The sequence below is a fragment of the Equus quagga genome, chromosome 10, assembly GCF_021613505.1.
Source record: "Equus quagga isolate Etosha38 chromosome 10, UCLA_HA_Equagga_1.0, whole genome shotgun sequence".
NCBI lineage: Eukaryota > Metazoa > Chordata > Mammalia > Perissodactyla > Equidae > Equus > Equus quagga.
Window position 1 is genome coordinate 66,286,014 of NC_060276.1, and position 4,697 is coordinate 66,290,710.

Here is a 4,697-nt window from a genome sequence, read left to right on the forward strand (position 1 = left end):
ATTTACAAACCACATATCAGATAAGGGGTTAATATCCAAAATATACAAAGAACTCATACAGCTCAACAACAAAAAAAACCCAACAGTCCAATTAGAAAATGGGTAAAAGATCTGAACAGAGATTTCTCCAAAGAAGATATACAGATGGCCAACAGGCATATGAAAAGATGCTCAACATCATTAGCTATCAGAGAAATGCAAATCAAAACTACAATGAGGTATCACCTCACTCTGGTCAGAATGGCTATAATTAACAAGACAGGAAACAACAAATGTTGGAGAGGGTGTGGAGAGAAGGGAACCCTTGTTCACTGCTGGTGGCAGTGCAAACTGATGCAGCCACTATGGAAAGCAGTTTGGAGTATCCTCAGAAAATTAAGGATAGATCTACCATATGATCCAGCTATTTCACTGCTGGGTATTTATCCAAAGGACTTGAAAACACAAAGGCATAAAGATACTTGCACCACTATGTTCATTGCAGCATTATACACAATAGCCAAGACGTGGAAGCAACCTAGGTGCCCATCAAGGGACAAATGGATAAAGAAAATGTGGTATTTATACACGATGGACTACTACTCAGCCATAAGAAATGACAAAATCTGGCCATTTGCGACAACATGGATGGACCTTGAGGGTATTATGCTGAGTGAAATAAGTCAGAGGGAGAAAGGCAAATACCATATGATCTCACTCATAAGTAGAAGATAAAAATGACCAAAAAAACCCCATAGCATTGGAGATTGGACTGGTGGTTACTGTTGGGGAAGGGGGGAGGGGGGAGGGCAAAAGGGGTGACTAGGGTCACATGTGAGGGGATGCACTATAATTAGTGTTTGGGTGGTGAACATGATGTAATGTATACAGAATTCGAAATATGATGTACATCCGAAAAAAATAAAAATTCACACACAAAAAAATCTTGGGCCTAACCAAAAATTCAGACCAGTCTGCTTGACGCTCAGGTCCCTCTCAAGAAGGGACTATTGGTGGTTGACCAAGCTCATCTTCCCATCCTGTCATGTAGTCTCAGAAGGAGCTTCCCAATCAAAGAATCACTTGCTAGTTCAGCAGCACCAAAAGGGGCTTGAGAAGGTTTTAACACTTTGCCCCCAAATTTCCATGAGTTCTTACACATCCATGATACTGACAACTGTTTTTTTCTCAAATTTATGCAATGTGCTTTGAAAATACAGTGTGAAGAAAAGTTATCTAGTCCCCTCATCCAACCAGTCCCTTCTGCCACCCTTGAAAACTACCTATTTGGAAATTCTGGAGCCACTTCAGCCCTTAGGCTGCATGTAGTGCTCATAACTGTTTCTTTTGGTGAGTATAGTGTTTTAAAAATTAGTATCAGTCACTGAAAATGATGGAATAGGGAACTCCAGGCATACAACCCTCCTGTAAAGAAATTTGAGAGTCAGCTTTGGAAAAACTCTGGAATCTAGTCAAAAATGTGCAACAACAAGGGGACTTACAACGCCAAGATTTGGTGAAGAAAGATGTTGCTTTGTAGTAAGAGAGTACTATAGTGTTTTAAATCATTCACATACCATCCCCCACACCCCAGATCAGCAACAGCTGTGAGGACAGTAGCTAGCACAACTGGTACAAGTTGCTAGTGCTAGAGGGAGCAATACAGGCCTTACTCTTAAAGAATCCTGTTATAGGTCTCAACCTGCCTGGAGGCTCCCTCAAGAACTGGCACAAATGTTTCTCCTTGTTTTGCTTGGCTCAGAGTGTTCACAAGGCTCAGGTGGCTTCCAGGGAGGCCAAAAGCCTTTAAAGACATAGGTATTGGCCACAGGAGCCTGGGGCAAGGGACAACACTTGAGATAAGCAATAGACAGACTTAGAAGCCTGGGAAGGGAGAGGCTGGGCAGGAGATATGTGTGGGAATAAGGGCTTTTAAAAGCTTCTCTGTATACTGAGGAATCAAGAAACCCATGTGCATAACAAGGGCAGAACACATGCTTGAAAAGGCCTGAAAATACCCTAAGCTTTTGCCTGTGGCTGGTCTTCAGATTTGACACATGTAGGAAGTGAAAGCTAAGACAGAGTTGTAAAGGACCTAGTTAAGCACTGAAGGAGTGCTCCATCACAGAATTAACAGAGATTAAAAGAGTATTTTTTCTTTCTTGTTTTTCTTCTTTTTTGCATTTCTTGGCTCCAGTCATTTAAGGTAACTCTGTCAAAACACCAGGTGACCATTAAACTAACAGAACACAGACTTCAGTAACCACACACAACAAAGAATACAGACTTCATAAAGATAGTTTAGAAAAGTCACTAAATAAGCAAACAACAACCCATAATAGGCAGCAGAAACAAACCCTGGGGAGGAAGGAGAATCTGGTCTCCAAAGTTGTCACATTATAATATTCAAAATGTCTAATTTTCAACAAAAAAATATGAGACATGCAAAGAAAGAAAATATGGTCCATTCACAGGAAAAAAAGAAACTGATAGAAATTGTCCATAAAGAAACCCAGGCATTGGACTTTTAGACAAGGACTTTAAATCTATAGTCTTAATATGCTCAAAGAGATAAAGGGAACCATAAGCAAAGAACTGAAGGAAAACAGGAGAATGATGTCTAAACAAACTGAAAATATCAATAGAGAGAGAAATTATAAAAAGGAACCAAATAGAAATTTCAGAGCTAAAAAGTACAATCATTGAGATTTAAAAAATTCACTAGAGGGGTTCAACAGCAGATTTAAGCAGGCAGAAGAAAGGATTAGTGAACTTGATGATAGGTCAGTTGAGATTATTTAGTCTGGGGAGTATAAAGAGAGAAGAATGAAGGAAAATGAATAGAGCCAAAGAAACCTGTGGGATAACATCATAAGTACTAATATGCATATAATGGGATTCCCAGAAGGAGAAGAGAGAGAAAGGAGACAGAATATTTTTTTTCCTGCTTTTTTCTCCCCAAATCCCTCCAGTACATAGTTGTATATTTTAGTTGTGGGTCCTTCTAGTTGTGGCATGTGGGATGCCCCCTCAACATGGACTAATGAGCAGTGCCATGTCCGCACCCGGGATCCGAACCCTGGGCTGCTGAAGTGCAGCACGTGAACTTAACCACTTGGCCACAGGGCTGGCCCCAAGACAGAATATTTTTAAAAATAATGACCATAAACTTCCTAAATTTGAAGAAAGACATGAATCTATATATTCAAGAAGCTCAACTAACTCCAAATATGATAAACTTAAAGAAATCCACACTTAGACATATTATATTCAAAGTATCCAAAGCCAAAATAAATAAATAAATGAAAAGGCAGCAAGAGAAAAGTGACTGAACATGTATAGGGATCCTCAATAAGATTACCAGCCAATTTCTCACCAGAAACCATGGAGGCCGGAAGGCAGTGAGATGACATATTTTAAGTGCTGAAAGAAAAAAAAAACTTTCAACCAAGAATTCTGTATCCAGCAAAACTAACATTTAAAAATTAAGGAAAGACTTCCACTTTCTGGTATAGCATGTAAGGGGCTTGGAAATCATCACTCCATTCTAACAAGTAAAAAGCTGAACAAATTAAAAATCAACAACTCTTCATAGATCCGTCATAGAAATGAGGGTACAGGGCAAACTGATGCCCCCCAAATTGGAGACAGGCAGATACAGAGAATTACGTTTACCAGAACAGAAATCCAAGGCAGAAACTTCCATGGGAAGCAGTACTGGGGTAGGAAAACCTAAACTGTAATTGATGAATTTCTGGAGGCTCAGTGTGGAAAAGTTTGAGAGTTAAAAACTCCAGGGGACCTAATCATAGAGGTGCCCCAAGACTTTTGTGATTTTTACCTCCAGGAGCCCTACCGGGTTCTTACAATGAAGATCAGAGAAAAAACTCCTTGTGCTTCTGACAAGGGAATGGGAAAAGGAGCCATTTTGATATATGCCCAGAGAAGTCTGTTCTTCACAATGAGGCCTACCTTCCAAACTATTTTACCAGAGTGTAATCTCCTGGGGTTTTATCAGAGTCTACTCAACCTGGGGTAAGGGAAATACCCAACTCCAGCACACTCTGACCTTCCTTACCCAGAAAAAACTGAGAAGCACTTGTGAAGGTCACCACCCAGGAGTACAAGTTCACTAAAAGACTGAGACCTAATCATAGGTCCACAGAATGCTTCCCTTTCCCCCAAACCTTACTACCACATCAATAAAGGCCAGTTTACCCCAGTTCCTTTTACCTGGTACATCATGTCTGGTTTTCAACAAAAAATTTTAAGGACATATTAAAAGGCAGAAAACAGTTTGAAGAGAAGCCGGACAGAGCAAGCATCAGAACCAGACTCTGATATGGCAAGGATCTTGGAATTATCAGATGAGGAATTTAAAGTAACTATGATTAACATGTTAAGGGCTCTAATAGATAAAGTAGACAGCATGAAAGAACAGGTGGGTAATGTATGCATAGAGATGGAAAATCTAAGAAAGAATCAAAAGAAATTCTAGAGATAAAAAACAGTGTAACAGAAATGAAGCATGCATTTGAGAAGACAAACCAAATGTCCATAGATGAATAAATAAAGAAACCTTGAGAGAGATGTATATATTCCATTTTATATAGAATATTATATATAAAATGGAATATTATTCAGCTTTTAAAAAGAAGGAAAGTTTTTCATTTGTGACAACATGGATAAACCTGGAGGATATTATCTAGGTGAAGTAA